Raw genomic sequence first — 16,978 nt, 5'->3', positions numbered from 1 at the left:
GAAATTTTTAGTAATTTCTATTCATTTGTAAGCTTGCATTCTCCTCTCTTAAGCAACCCATTGAACTCTCGACTATAACTAGATAAATCTGAAAAGTATTTGAAAACTTAAAAATTTATACGGTCAACTTGTAGCTTACTTAATACTCACAAAATAAAATCAAGTTGTAAAAAAAGCGACCTATACTCCCTATAGCATTAACTTTTTTTTTAAGTATTTTCAAACCTCTTACCTCTAACAATTAATATACTTCGTTAAAAAAAAACTGGTATACAAAATTTATGTGTTTTGTTATATAATAAAAAACAGCAAACCAAACCTCAAAAAAATATTCCATAAAGTAAATAGAACAAAAAAAACTCAAATTGTTTTGTTTTTGTAATACCTAAAAATTATAACATATATAAACTCACTAAATACTTCAAGTTTATGTCAGCTTCAATGATTTAAATTTGATGTTAATTTTTTATAGTTTTATAATCAAGAAAACAGAGTGGCTATGGGGTCTCTTCATATTCCTACTCTAGCTATTATCTTTATGGATATTTAGAATCTAAATTTGTTGAAGAGCTATCATCCCAAGTCCTTTACGTAAGGTACATGGACTACTGTCCAGTTACATGAAAAAATTTCATTCACTAAGGATATAGAAATCAGCAATTAAATTAATTTTTTTGTTTATTGATCACAAAGAGTAAAGCTAAACTGCCTACAAGTGTGTATAAAAAGTCTTTATTTATAGTAAAATATTTGAATTTTCAATCTTTCTGTACCAAAAAATAAGAATAAACCTGATATGAACTTTATACTATAGTTAGTAAAATAAACTTTTAGTTATGTTATTGATATGCTTGCAAACATTTTAAGTTTTCAGTAGTTAAAGAAGATTAATTTATTTTTTATATCATTTTAGAATAGTTATACAAAACCATTTAGTGATTAATTTTTGTACAACTTTTTTAATAATATTTTTGTAGTTTGTCTGATTGACGCCTAAAAACACAGATGGTTCACATAAGATAGTACTTTTTTAAAATCAGCATTGAGTTACAAACTTTAAAATAACACTACTTTTATCATAGTTGAAACGTTTTAAATTTTTATAATATTTTATTTTTTGATATTTTATTTTGCAAGTATAACTTTATAAAAAAAGTAGTGAACTTGCCAATTTATTTACTAACTTTATTCGTGTTGTCAGGGATATTAAACTTAAAAAAGTAAAAAAAAACATTATCGTAATTCAGTCATACTAAACTATAGCTTAAGTTTTCAAAAGCCAACATACACTTCGTTAATACAACTATTTATGTTCTTATTGTTACGTCATAATGCTAATTGTAAACGTAGTAAACACCATTATGTCGCATTCATACATGGTCTAGTCCTAGTGGTTAGGATTTCTAGCTTTCATCCAAGCGGGCCGGGTTCGATTGCCATTGTAGAAATTTTAAAATAAATTAATTTTGGTTCTATCAATTCTTTTTCAAAGTTTTTATTTCTCATTATGTTTTTTTTTACTATGCACAAGTGTCAGTATTGTATACGAATTTTAAAAACATAAACTGTTAAAAACTAAATAAATATTATATAACTAGTTTGAGTAGAAGGATTATTTATGACATTTGCTCAGTTCCCATAAGTTTAAAGTTAAATAAATATATCTTGGATTACATATATATGAATGTGTGTACCAAGAGTTCTGCAAAACCTCTGCTTATCTTTAAGTAATTGTGTTTATTAATTGCTTAGTTACCTTTCATTTAAATTTTAATTATTCAGCTTAATAGTCTAAATCTATTTTGAACATTAAAATAGATGTGCTTTAAATAATGTTATCTATATTTCTAAAGTAAATTAAAGCCTTGTTTTGAAATTATTAAGCTAAATTATTGTTGTAAGTGATAAATAAAGTTCACTTAATATAATAAAATGTTTATTCAACATTCCTAAAAATTACTTGATATTATAAAAGTTAAAGATTTTCATACACAATTTTAGTTAATGTGTAAAAAGTTTAACTATTTTAAAGCTGTAGAAATTGTTATAAAAATTGTAGTGAAAGTTTTTTAATTTAAAGTCTAATTAATAATGTTGTAATTTATGTTAAAAAACTACTAACTAATGTAATAAAAGCATTACTTTATATTTTGAAAATTGTAAATACATAGTTAAAAAAAAATATGCTAAAAGTTTTAAATGTGATTCATGTTGTTATTAAAAGTTTTATAAATTTTGAAAAACTCTTCTTAAAGTTAAAAAAAGTAAACTTAATATTATAAAGTTGTACTTAGATTTATAAAACGTTGCACTTGATATTATTTTACTAATGTTTATGTTTTAAACGTTATACTTAGTTGTATAAAAAATTGTGCTCAATGTTGTGAACATTGTATTTATTGCTATTAAATTGTTATTTTAATGATTAGTAGATGAATTTTTTTTTTCTTAGTTTAAATGACTAAAAGTTAAAAATTTTGTAAATAAGATTATAAAAGTTGTACTTAACTTTATAATTAGTAGAATGTTATAAAAGCTCACTTGATAGTTTAAAATTTGTAAACAATGGAATAAAAGTTGCACTAAATGATATAAAACACTTATTTAAATGTATAAGAAGTTGTCAATAATGTTTTAAAAATTCATTTGATGTAATAAAAATTTTACCCAATGTTTAAAGTTGTGTTTAATGTAATAAATGTTGTAGTTTGTGTTATTAGTAAATTTGTTCTCTAATTTGAGTGATAAACTAGTTTTTGTATTTTATAGTTTTAGAAGTTAAACTTAATTTCATGCTTATTAGTTTTTCGTTATCATTTAAAAATAAGTTTTTACTTATGATTTATGTTTAAATTAATATTATTTTATTTTAACTTAGTTTATTTTTAGGCTTAGATTTTTTTTTTATAACACAAAATTAAATGTTTAATAAACATTTCGTAAAGCATTTTGAACTTCTTCAAATTTTTAATTTCTTTACGTTTAATTATTCTGTATTGTGGTCTGCAATTGTTATTAACAGTATGCAGTGCAATTAAATAAACATTGTGTAGCATTTTGCTTTGAATAAACACAAAACTTATTTATAACTTAGTTTTACGCTTACTCAATGCACGGGGATATAGCTCAGTGGTAGAGCAATCGACTGCAGATCGATAGGTCCTTGGTTCAAATCCGAGTGTCCCCTCTATTTTTAAAATCTCTTGAAAATATTTAAAAATATATTATAGTTTTTTATCAATAAGAGCAGATAAATGCTGACTAGCTTGATTTATATATAATACCTAAGCTATAACGAATACAGGTAAATAAATTAAATAAAACAATAAATATAAGTAAGTTTATATCAAATTTTGAGAGTACTTGTTACTTCAAAAATTGTTCCCAGACCGGAAATCGAACCCGGGCCGCGTGGGTGAGTCTAGTCTATGTTTTTCTACTAGTCGAAAAGTAAAACGAAATTTCGAAAACCAATTAGTGACAAGTTAGGGAAATTACCAAGTATACTGATTGGTGCGTAATTGCAAATGCGCACCGATGTTGATGAAAAACTCAATAAGAAAAAATTTTATAACTTCATTAACTTTATAAGAACTTAGACTCAAACAGTACGAAACTACTTAGTGCCCTGCAGTAGTATAACCTTATGACAGACTTTTTACAAGGACAAATGCTAGCATTTTGTTAACAAACCATAAAGCTAAACTTGTTTTAAAGTGATAATGATTCAAGATTAAACAAACTGTATAAAAATAGCAATAAACAACACTAATAAAATAAAATTAATAAATAAATTGAACAAAAGAATAAAAAATATTAACAACATAATTAAAAAAAGAATAACAAAAAACAGAAAAAAATAAAAATAATAAATTAAAACAAATAATAAACAAACAGTTCATACTTTGATTACAGTTTTAATCTCACTATACAAAAACAGTTGTTTTAATTAACTAAAATAATTTTTTATTTTTTTATTTTTTTATTTGTTAAGATAACAAACAAATCAAACTTTATTTTTTATCAGCCATAAAGTTTAAAAATTAATCAATTTTTTTAGCAAGTTATTTTAAAATTTCTTTAGTCACATCATAAATAAATTTATAGCAACTTGTAAAATAGAATTTTTACAATCAATTTTTAGTCTAAAAGACATAATTGATTAATTTTTAATTTTAATTTATTTTGTTTGAAATCAAATTTTAAATGATATTTTAAGAAAATTTCTTTCTACCAACTGTTTGTAGTATTAAAAAAATGCTAATCCTAAAGATCTTAGAAAAACTGACTTTTTTAGATAAGTTAAAATTTATATTTCTTGTGCATTTTATAAGCGTTGAAAAAGTTGACCTTAAAAAATTTATCTTTCAAACAATTTGCTTTGTATCAGAAACATTTAGTAAAATCTTTCCACACACTCAGGATAACTCAGGATTTTATGAAGTTTTGGTAAACTTAGTGCTTAAGTGCTTATGATGACACATGACATTTTTAAACTAGCTCAGGACAGTTATTTTGACTCAAAGAGCAAGGCAATCCTGATATCTTTAAAGTTAATTGTTTTTTGTTTTTTTTTTTTTGCAGAACATGTTTTATAATACTAAAGAAAAAGTAAACATTTGTTTTCATTAATTTTTAGATTATTATTTAAAAATATATGCAAGGCAATATTGTATGAAATGTTGCAAGTATATAAATATGTCAGGTAGGAAATTTATCTGAAGTTCAAAAGCTTGAATTGAAAAATAGCAGACCAACACCAGATATTGCTATTACTCAAGACTGTAGTTCAAGTGGTATGAAACTTTTAATTTTAATTTTTTTCATATTTCAGAATTTTTTCATTTATTAAGACTTATTTTACAGTTTTATATTGTAATGTAGGTAAAAATGTAGAAGTTAACTAACAAAAAACTAGCTCTTCAGGTTTCTCCTAAAAAATTTAAAACTTTCAACTTTAATACTAAAGATTTAACATTTTTATATAAAAGATAAAGATAGTATTTTAAAAGCTGCAACAAAATAAAAGTATGAGTTATTTTAAGTTTTTTACAATTTTTTTTGTTGATATAAAACAGATATTGAACATTATTTAGAAATTGCACAGAGAAAAATGTTTTGAGTTATTAATAGTTATATTAGTTGACTATTTATTTGTAGTTTAAGGCCATAGGGAGATTAAGCCATGTTTTTTAGAAGTTGATCTTATTTGAAGATTTTTTTTTAAGCTTTAAGATGCTTTTATTGTTTTAATTTGAATTATTTTTTGAGACATGACCAGTCAAAGTCAGGCCGCATAATAGGTTACCTATTAGAAGGAAAAACTAAAAAAGCGAAAAAAGGCTAGTTTGTTTAAAATCTATCTCCTCCTACATTTTTCAAGCAATCTTCTTCAAACATTAGCAGTTTAATCTGTATACAATAACAAAAAAACATTACTTGTGAATTCAAAAATTAGTGGTAAAAATGTATTTTATTTGAAAAAAAAAGACTTTTAATTATCTAAATTCATAAGTAACGTTTTTTTCTTTGTAATGTAAGAAATATTTTCTAGTATTTGAAGAAGATTGCTTGAAAAATGAAGTTGGAGATAGATTTTTAGTAATTTTTAAATTTCCCGAGAAAATTGACCCCGAAAAATTTGCGGCCGATAAGTTTTAAATTAAGGGATTTTTTGAGAAAATATTTGCGCACCCCCTGACCAAAATACCATTCTACGCAAATGATATATACTATAAATTATGATTATTAAAGTTGATGAATAAATGTTTTTTTTTTTTTGTTCTATTTTTTAATTTATATGTATATATAAATATATATACAAATATTTGTTGTTATTACTGTACGTTTACTAAAAAATACACAAATAATCATTATTTATTAATTTTTCTCTGAGCATTTATAAAAGTCTTGTTTTAAATAATTAACAAACATTTAACTTCACTACACGACCAACAACAACAGAAAAAAAATCAAAATATTTTAATAGTTTTTGGTAGAAATAAACTTTTTATAACCTTTAGCGCTACTTAGAGTCTATATAAATGCTATTTCTTCATTTCAGACGTCCTCCCAGGTGGTCTAGTGGTTAGGATTCGTGGCTCTCACCCACGCGGCCCGGGTTCGATTTCCGGTCTGGGAACAATTTTTGAAGTAACAAGTACTCTCAAAATTTGATATAAACTTACTTGTATTTATAGTTTTATTTAATTTATTTACCTGTATTCGTTATAGCTTTGGTATTATATATAAATCAAGCTAGTCAGCATTTATCTGCTCTTATTGATAAAAAACTATAATATATTTTTAAATATTTTCAGAAAATTTAAAAATTGAGGAGACACTCGGATTTGAGCCAAGGGCCTATCGATCTGCAGTCGATTGCTATACCACTGAGCTATATCCCCGTGCTTTAAGTAAGCGTATAACTAAGTTATAAATAAGTTTTGTGTTTAGCCTAAAGCAAAATGCTACACAATGTTTATTTAATTGCACTGCATACTGTTAATAACAATTGCAGACCACAATACAGAATAATTAAATGTAAAGAAATAAAAAATTTAAAGAAGTTCAAAATGCTTTATGAAATGTTTATTAAACATTTAATTTTGTGTTATAAAAACAAAATAAATTTAAGCCTAAAAATAAACTAAGTAAAAATAAAATAATATTAATTAAAACATAACTTAGAAGTAAAAACTATTTTAAAATGATAACGAAAAACTAATAAGCATGAAATTAAGTTTAACTTCTAAAACTATAAAATACAAAAACTAGTTTATCACTCAAATTAAAGAACAAATTTACTAATAACACAAACTACAACATTATTACATTAAACACAACTTTAAACATTGGGTAAATTTTTTATTACATCAAATGAATTTTTAAAACATTATTGACAACTTCTTATACAATTTAAATAAGTTTTTTATATCATTTAGTGCAACTTTTATTCCATTGTTTACAAATTTTAAACTTTCAAGTGAGCTTTTATAACATTCTACTTTTTTAGTATTTCGGGGGGCGATAACTAGTAAGGGGGCGAAAGGGGGCGATTTTATAATTTTGGGTTTTCATAAAAATTTTACTTTTTATTTTGCTATTTTACTAATTTTAGCTTGCTATTAAATATTTGACCCTGTGTAAAACTTGAACAAAAAAGTTTATTGTGTTTATTTAAAATATAGAGAAAAAAATCAAGTGCTTATGACTCCTACTTTCAAGTTAATTACATATTTTCAATTATATATTTTATTATTTAACACTTACATAGATCATAGACAATCGAAATTTTTTTCACTATTTTTTATCAAACAAGATTTGTGTTTAGCCTAAAGCAAAATGCTACACAATGTTTATTTAATTGCACTGCATACTGTTAATAACAATTGCAGACCACAATACAGAATAATTAAATGTCAAGAAATTAAAAGATTAAAGGAGTTCAAAATGCTTTACGAAATACTTATTTAAAAGAAATATTTATTAAATATTTTATTTTGTGTTATAAAAACAAAATAAAATTATGCCCAAAAATCTACTTAATAAAAATAAAATAATATTAATTAAAACAGAATTAAAAATTGAAAACTTATTTGAAATAATAACAAAAAATTAATAAGTATGAAATTTAGTTTAATTTCTAAAACTACAAAATACAAAAACTTATTTATTACTCAAATTAAAAAAAAAATACTGATAACACAAACTACAACATTTATTGAATTAAACACAATATTAAACATTGGTAAAAAAATTTATAACATCAATTGAATTTTTACAACATTATTGACAACTTCTTATTCATTTAAATAAGTTTTTTATATCATTTAGTGCAACTTTTATTCCATTGTTTACAAATTTTAATTTTTCAAGTGAACTTTTATAACATTCTACTTTTTATAAAGTTAAGTACAACTTTTACAATACTATTTACAAAATTTTTAACGTTTATCCATTTAAAACTAAGAAAAATAATAACTTATCTACTATTCAATAAAAAAAACAATTTAATAGCAATAAATACAATATTCACAACACTGAGCACAATTTTTTATACAACTAAGTATAACGTTTAAAACATAAACATAAGTAACATAATATCAAGTGCAACGTTTTATAAATCTAAATACAACTTTATAATATTAAGTATACTTTTTTTAACTTTAGGAAGAGTTTTTAAATATTTATAAAACCTATTATAACAACATGAATAGCATTAAAACTTTTAGCTTATTTTTTTAAAACATTATTTACAACTTTTAAACCATAAAGTAATGACTTCTTTACATTAGTTACTAGGTTTTTAAAATAAAGTAAAACATTTATAAAATAAGTTTAAAATTAAAAACAGCCACAACAATTTTTATAACAATTTATACAGCTTTACTAAAGTAAAACTTTTTACACATTTACTAAAATTTTATAAATTTTATAAAATCTTTAACTTTTATAATATCAAGTAATTTTTAGAAATATTGAATAAAAATTTTATAAAACTAAGTGACCCTCATTTAACCAGCTTAATAATTTCAAAGCAAAGCTTTAATGTACTTCAAAAAGCATAGATAACATTATTTCAAGCTGGTGTAAAATAAAGCACATTTTATTATAATATAAACAATAGCTTAAATTTAAACTATTATACTAAATAATTAATATCTATATGAAGGGTAACTAAGCATTTTAATCACAATTACTTTAAAATAAGCAGAGTTTTTGCGGAAATTTTGACACACACGTTTATATATATATATATGAACGCGATCAATAACCAAATCAATAACCCTGATAATCAAATAACCTTTCTTGTTTTTTTTTTAAATAACCCTGTTTTAGACTGTTCTTAAAAGAATCAACAGCCGTAGTTTATTCGTTAAAAAAGGAAGGTTATTTAAACAACAGGCGTGAATTGATATTGTCTTGTCGACATATGAAAGAGCTCCTTTTAAAACACAATAAATTTTAAACTATTTTATATAGTCACTTAACTGTTGTTTTTGTGAATTTTAGTTGTTTGATCAGTTAGATAGAAGATAAATTTTTGTACCCAATTTTTATAATGTACAATATTTAATTCTTACGTCATACTGTTTTTTGTTTTTTTGTTGAACTTTTGCATCTATGTTTACAAAAGTGCTTTTTATTTTAAATTAGACTGGCTGATGATTAAAGCCTTTAGCTTTGTGAACATATGTTCTAGAATATTTTTAAATCTTATTTTTCTAATAAACTATATACATATCCGTACATATATTTATTTAACTATAGACTTTAGAACAAATAAATAGGACACAGTAATCTATCCACTAAAAGGAGATTGATATTTAATATTTTATTATTTTTTGAGAAGAAACAGTTACTCAGTTTTAGCGCAGAGCGGATTTTCAAATGTAAATATGTAGTAAAATAATAATGGTAAAAATGACAAACAATTAAAATTTTGTTTTGAGCTAAGATTTTTACAAAAAAATAAATAAATTACGAATTATATTGATGTTAAACAACCTTAATTTATAAATTTTCTTATGTTTACTCCCTGGTTTTATTTTAAACATTATTACACTATTAATTTATTATAAAAACTATGTGCTTAATAAAATCTTTTTACTACTCCATAATTTCTAACTCTGTAAAGACTTTGTCTTTTTAAATTCGTTAGATATCAATATCCCATTGTATACCATGGTTTAATTGTACTTGTTTGTGGACTATAATTTAATAGTTTTTTAATTCAAGTTGTTTAACATCAATATAATTCGTAATTTATTTATTTTTTTATGTAAAAAAACTTAACTCAGACACATTTTTTATTATTTGTCATTTTTACCATTATTATTTTACTACAGATTTACAACTTGAAAATCCGCTCTGCGCTGAAACTGAGTAATTGTTTATTCCAAAAAAAAAAAAAGCTTATATTTATTTATCTATAAAGTTAATATTTGTTCTATGAAAAGTTAAGTAACAATTACTACTAATTCTATTATAAAGTTATAAATGTTATTATACAACTAGTATTTTTTTTTTATTGGAACTAAGTAAGCTTCATAGATATTTTTTTATCTATACTAGATATATAATATTTGTTTACATTTAAGCAGTATATATGTTTAAAATTTGTACATAATACTTACACTTCTATATAGTAAAAAAATCATGATGAGAAATATAAATTTTTTATAAACAATTTATTAAACTGAAATTAGTTTAAAAATTCCTACAATAGGAATCGAACCCGGGCCACCTAAACAAAGGCCAGGAATCCTAACCACTACACCATGTATGACTGCAGTATTATGATGTTTATTACGTTTACAATAAGCTTTATGACGTAACAATAAGAACACGTGTGGTTGTTTTAACGAACTGTATGCTTACTTATGAAAACTTAAGCTAAAGTTTAATATAGTCGAACTATAATAATGTTATAAATTAATTTAATTTTAAGTTTAATATCCATTTTTAAAAGAACAAAATAGAAAAAAAAACTTGGAAAATTGACCAATTGACTAATTTATTTTTGAGTAAATTTATTTATAAAAAATTAAATATTTAAAGGAAAACTAGTATTATTCTAATTTAAAACGTTTTAACTATAATAAACTTAATGTTTTATCAAATTTTGTAGACAGATGTTACAATATGAGGTAAAAGTTTATAATGACTGCTAATTTTACAAACTGCACTATTTTATGTGAACCATGTGTGTTTTTTTAGTGTGTTTATCGTCAATCACATAAACTCTAAAATTATTCTTTTAAATTATAATAAATCTAACTACTACAGTTTTTTATAACAATTCTAAAACGATAATAAAATATAAGTTTTTTTTTTTAATGAAAATATTTGTAAGATAACAGTTTGGATTTGTTATCAAGAACATTTAAGTTTTAAAATATAACAGTTAGTAAATTACTCATCATAAAAAATTAGTTTTGCTTATGCTTAATGCATTATAGTATTAAAATTAGAAGTTTATTTTTCTTCTTCTTAACAGTTATTTACAAATAATTGAATTAACTAGTTCATATCAACTCTACAAGTTTAATCAAAACATTTATAATATAATATTATAGAAAGCTTGAGTAAATTACTTAAAAAGACTATTTTAAATTTATTTGAATATTAAGAAAACAATATTTAGATAAATAGTAATATTCTAAATTCTGGGAAATCATAGAGAAGTTTTGAACTTATTTTTCTGACAATTTAATATTTTAAGTTTTTGGCTATATTACTTTAAAAAATAAGGTCTAAACTAAAAAATTTTTGTGTAACTATATTTAACGTTCTTTTAAAAGATAAATATCAAAAAGTTAAAGTTGACTTGTATATTTTGCACTAAATTACATTAATTTTCTATATGAGTAAAACTATTCTTAATAACTAATAAACTGATTGTTATGTACCTGTAATTGTTATTTACTAAATTGCTATATTAATTAGTAATTTTTAAATTTATTTAACATATGCTATTAATAAATAAGCCTAAATTACAAATAAAACTGTTGTACTATAATTTGTTCCTCATTTAGTTTTAAGAAAAATGAAACTTATTTTTACAGATGAGAAGGCTACTCGTCTCCTACCACGTGTCCACAGAATAGTGACTTCTAAGCACAAGAAAACAGAAAGCTGAGATTGAAGCCTCATTAAACTAGTTAGTGTATACGTGCTTGACTTTATTTGAATTATAGATTTAATTTTCTTGCAAAATGATAACTACATAAGTTAAATTCAATATATGATGTACCTACATCTTGCCAGATTAAAAATATATATTTAGATAAACTTTACTTTTAACTGAAATGCTAGCCAACATCTTCTCTTTTTTTCTATATTTAAAAACCCGGCTCACTCTTTTTTTCCGTTATTGCTTAACAATAATTTTTATACTTTAGTTTTTTTATTTTATCACTAATACTTTAGAAAATTAAAGATTTAGTCTTCTTATAAAAAGCAGTAAGTTTTAAAGAGATAGACTGGTTTTTGGTTAACAATTTTTTATCGTGCGCTTTAATTGCAAACAATTACTAAATGATATTTTTTTTTTCATAATTTAAAAACTAAATTTTATTTTAAATATAGTGCAAGGTACATATCATAAGTCTAAACAAATGGTATTATAATTTCTATTGTAAATATTAGGTTTCTAAGTATGATAATTAGGAATTACGGTCTAAAAATAAAAAAAGTTAGTAAGTAAGACTATGAAAAGTCTTTTTTTATTTTGATCATAAATTTCTATATGGTTTTATTTCAAAAATCCGCTCCATACAAGCTGTTTGTAACTTTTAAAAGTGTATTACTTAAAAGTTTAAATTAATTTTTCTTAAAAATGTAAGGGAATATATATTTATAATAATTTTTTCAAAATGCTAATAAATTCAGTCTCTAAAATTTTTTCTTCCATATGGCTGTATTAGACATTTTTACAAAACTTTTAATTTTTTTAAATTATTTGAAGATGCTGTTCTTCTGTGTAAATCATCTTGTAGTATAAACTTTAAGTTGATAAAAGCAAGTTTGTATAAATGTGAATATTGTTTGAGTATTAACTAATAAGTTAGTTTAAAACTTTAATGTTTATAAAAAATTACATATCTGTAGTTGAATTTTTTTTTATGTATAACAGTTATGTTGTTGTCGAATCTTGAAATAAAATGGGCTTATTCTATAATGCTTAAACTATTAAAAAAGTATTAGGTTAAAAAACAAAAAAATAAATAAATAGAGTAAGTTTCTTGTTAAGTCAAAATCGAAAGTTTACTAACCAATCAGTCAAAAATATTTTTAATAATTCTAACGAGCTATAAGAAATTGATGTTATTCATTTAGTTTTTCATTTCGATAGTTCAATCATTACTACATTAACTTTCCAAACGTAGCCAATAAGTATTAACTTTTAATCTTAGTTTAGTAACTGATCAAAAGTTGTTATTTTAAAATTTATCAACAATAGAACTTTAAATGATGAAATATTGATTAAAAACCAACAAAAAACGAAACGGTTGTAAAAGTAGTATTTAGCAGTGTTTTTATTTAAAGAACAGAGAAATTAAAAACCAACTTATACAATACATTCATCATTATATAACTATTAGAATTTTTCACATACATGAAGTTCTAATCGACGCATTTCTTAATTGCAATGTAGTTTATTATTACGTCACAATGCAATTATTTATATATAAAAATTGTGATAAGCGTCGCAAATGCGAGTCCCACATGGTCTAGTGGTTAGGATTCCTGGCTTTCACCCAGGCGGCCCGGGTTCGATTCCCGGCGTAGGAACATTTGGCTGTAATCGTATAGTGGTTAGTACTTCACGTTGTGGCCGTGACAACCCAGGTTCGAATCCTGGTTACAGTACCTTTTTATTATGCAGAATTTTAAGTATTAATGAAACAATAGTAATTAAAAATGAAGTAGGTAATTGTTTCACTCATTTTAACAAAAAAAAACATATTTTATAAAAGTTATTTGTATAAAATGTATCAAGCAATAGTACAAGGGAGAACTAAATTTTCTATTTTTTACCAGGTTTCAGTGGGAAAAATTCCGACCTTCGGAAGTATCAATAAAATAGTAAAACTGCTTTATAAAACTATACAATTTTTGTATAGTGTTTACCAGGGGCGTAGCGTGGGGAGGGACACTGGCGCATGCGTGCCACCCAAAAAAGGAAAAATGTAAAAAAAAGTATGTAATATCTTTATCCTTTATAGTTTATTTTTTTTGCTTAATTTGCCTTTTTTCAACTATGTTTATCTAGTATTCAAAAACTTAAACGAAATTTTGAATACCAATTAGTGACCAGTTAGGAAAGTATATGTTATTACTCAATATACTGATTCGGTGCGTAATTGCAAATGCGCACCGATGTTGATGAAAAACTCCATAAGGAAAAATTTTATAAGTTCATTAACTTCATAAGAATTTAGACTCAAAAAGTACGCAATTAATATAGCGCACCGCTGTAGTATAACCTTATGGCAGATTATTTTACTACAAAAAGTTTACAAAAATACGTCACGCTCAAAGAAAAATTAAACAATTTTACAATTTTTTTTTTATGCTACATTGTTAAGACTACTGCTAGTTTTCTGAACTTTATTTTTGTAAACATCAAGAAAAAGCGTGTCGGCCTATGAGAAATAAACTTTGTTTGTGATTTTATTTTAAACAAATACAATCAAATGAATTAAATTTAAAAAGTATACTTTTAACTATTTTACAAATTTGTAACAAACTGTAATAACAGTTATAAAGTTTGTCTTTTTTAACTTCTGTGTAACTCTATTAAAATTATGTGCAATGAGGTGTTGTTATCACTAATGTATTGTATATTAAAGAGATTGATATTTTTTTCGTAAATAAAACAGATACTTTCGTTTTATTAAATATATTAATTTCAAAGATATAAAGTTTACTGTAAGTAATAAAAACAATTTTTATTTAGTAAGTTTACATTTTTGCAAGTATAAGTAATTATAATGAAATTTATACTTTTATTTAATTGTTTAATTTCATAATATATAAATATTTTTTAAAACAGTTAACGAACTTATTTTACTTAATAAATTTATTTCAATTATTTTACTTATAAAAAGTTTTTTTATAGCTAATTACAAAAGTTTTAATTTAGAGGATTTTTTGAGAAAAAAATTTGCGCACCCCCTGACCAAAATACCACGCTACGCCACTGGTGTTTACGTAAATAAAAGTTTTACATTTTTTTTTAATTATATAAATCAAAAAGATAACATTTATCGAACTAAACAAAAAAAGTATATGAGAAATATTGTTTGTTTATAAAAACATGGTTTATGCCTTTTAAAAAGTTATGCTAACTTTATTTTAGTAACTAATATTAAAAAAACCATTTGAACTTAGTTTTTAATAAAACTTAACAAAATTGTATACGGAATTTTCAAGGTAAGTACATATTTTCTTGGTCCAATTTCCTTACCTCTTTTTTAAAACAAAGTTTAGGACAAAGTTTTATTTTAATATGTATTGTACAAATAAATTAATCACCATAAGTAGTTTATAAAACAGAATAAACATCTAAGTTTGAGTAAAAAATTGTTAACTGTTTTAATACTGTCAGTACAAATTTCAAGGTATAAAGCTCATAAGTTTTTGATTGTAAACAAGTATGCTTAAACCAAAGTGATGTTTGTAAGCATTGTAGGTTTATAATTTCATTAAGTCACATACAGACAGTATTCTCTCTTAGTATAGTGGTTCTCTTAGTATGGTGGTGAGTATTCCCGCCTGTCATGCAGGCGACTGGGGCTCTATTCCCCGACGGGGAGGTGTTTTTAAAATTTATAATATTGTTTAAAGATTTCTCTACTGTTGATAAAAAATAAAAGTATATCAAAATAGATATATTGAAAATTATTATTTATAGTATAAAGTTGTAATTTCATACATGCTGGCCTCAGTTTATTTCTAAATCTGTGAGCTAATATTGAAGACATAAGTGTGCTATATTATCTTTAAAAGTGATAAAAAAAGTAGCTAAATTAAGTAGTTTAGCTTCTTTATTTTTCAGTTTAACTTCTTTGGTTTAGTCTATAAAAACAAACATCGTTTGGTCAGGTCTTGCCTTAGGCTGTTGTTATAAATTCTACATCAGGCAGATAGGCAACAAAAAAATATTACCTTTATAAATTATAAAATTTGAATGCGCTTAACTGACCGCGTGGCCTAATGGATAAGGCGTCTGACTCCTAATCAGAAGATTCCGGGCTCGAGTCCCGGCGTGGTCTTTTTATTATGTAATTTAGATTTACACATAATGTAAAAACTGAAAATAATAAATGAGCATATTAATGACTTTTATATACTTTAACAAGTGCATCACCTAAAAAACTGCTTTAATAAAATTGTATGTATCGTTCTTATATGGAGACTATATATATACTATCTTGTTATTGTAAATAATAAGTTATTGAAATTTATATGCTTGGAAATTAAACTAACACCTCTTTTGCAATTTTCATTCGCAAAATTCTAACTGAAAACAAACTACCTTAATAATTTTGATAGAAGTCTTAAGTATATGGTACATAGGTATAAAAATAATTTATCGAATCAAATTCAAACGGTTTACATAATACTAATGTTCTGTTAAAATAACATCTTTAAAAATATGACCACGATGGGACTGGAACCCACAATCTTCCGGTTCGTGGCCGGACGCCTTGTCCATTGGGCCACGCGGCCGGTCTGTTGTAAAATCGTATTAGCAATTATAAATGTTAAGTTTTAATGCGAGCGTGAACTATTCACTTCAAACTTTTCTCAACTATTCAGCGCGATGCAAATAAACTCGGCTAAGTGGTTACGTCACAATGATAATTGCTTGTTAGATGAGATTACATCGCTGTTAGCTTTTAAGTTCAGCTGTAAATCTTATTGGCTCAGAAACTTATTAATGAACTCTTTTCGGTTGCTTTAACTTCACTTAACTATAAAAGAACGCTATTTAAAAAATTTAAGTATTTTGATATTTAAAACTTAAACTTTATCATAAATTTTATTACCAACAGTTGAATTTTAATTGCTACGTCAAACTTGAATATTATTTTGTACAGCATTGTTGATAACAATTTACGCCGAAAAATTTGCTTTCTGTTAGTATTGGAACCTATTTTTCGTCTTGTGTATATAGAATGTACAAAGCAAAAAATAAACTTTTAAGGGTTACAACTAATTATGTATTTTTAAAAACAAGTATAAGTCCTTATACGTTTAAACGAATTCCAAATACAATTAAAAACAAAATATAGTTTATAAAAATTACACAACTAGAATTATATATATAATTATATTTTACAAGTAAGTTACATATAAATGCTTACTTTTTAAAATGTACTTCGAAAAATGAAGAAAGTTGTAAGTGTTTTATAAATATCTAAATTTGAATTTTAAAACACTTTGTTATTAAAAGGTTGTGGTT

At 23.9% G+C, this 16,978-nt stretch overlaps 6 non-coding genes across 6 annotated transcripts; 4 read left to right on the top strand and 2 right to left on the bottom strand.

Annotated features, from left to right (window-relative positions):
• The first annotated feature begins 3,115 nt into the window (after positions 1–3,115).
• On the top strand, positions 3,116–3,187 carry Trnac-gca (transfer RNA cysteine (anticodon GCA)). The gene has a single exon. It is a non-coding gene; the product is annotated as a tRNA-Cys (tRNA).
• A 2,883-nt stretch (positions 3,188–6,070) lies between these two features.
• Trnae-cuc (transfer RNA glutamic acid (anticodon CUC)) lies at positions 6,071–6,142 on the top strand. The gene has a single exon. It is a non-coding gene; the product is annotated as a tRNA-Glu (tRNA).
• A 193-nt stretch (positions 6,143–6,335) lies between these two features.
• Positions 6,336–6,407, bottom strand: Trnac-gca (transfer RNA cysteine (anticodon GCA)). Its single transcript has one exon. It is a non-coding gene; the product is annotated as a tRNA-Cys (tRNA).
• Positions 6,408–13,227: 6,820 nt separating this feature from the next.
• Trnae-uuc (transfer RNA glutamic acid (anticodon UUC)) lies at positions 13,228–13,299 on the top strand. The gene has a single exon. It is a non-coding gene; the product is annotated as a tRNA-Glu (tRNA).
• A 2,413-nt stretch (positions 13,300–15,712) lies between these two features.
• Trnar-ccu (transfer RNA arginine (anticodon CCU)) lies at positions 15,713–15,785 on the top strand. The gene has a single exon. It is a non-coding gene; the product is annotated as a tRNA-Arg (tRNA).
• Positions 15,786–16,169: 384 nt separating this feature from the next.
• Positions 16,170–16,242, bottom strand: Trnar-acg (transfer RNA arginine (anticodon ACG)). The gene has a single exon. It is a non-coding gene; the product is annotated as a tRNA-Arg (tRNA).
• Positions 16,243–16,978: the final 736 nt, after the last annotated feature.

The sequence above is a fragment of the Thalia democratica genome, unplaced genomic scaffold, assembly GCF_965202585.1.
Source record: "Thalia democratica unplaced genomic scaffold, ktThaDemo2.hap1.1 HAP1_SCAFFOLD_527, whole genome shotgun sequence".
Taxonomy (NCBI): Eukaryota; Metazoa; Chordata; class Thaliacea; order Salpida; family Salpidae; genus Thalia; species Thalia democratica.
This window is presented reverse-complemented; position numbering and strand designations above follow the sequence as displayed.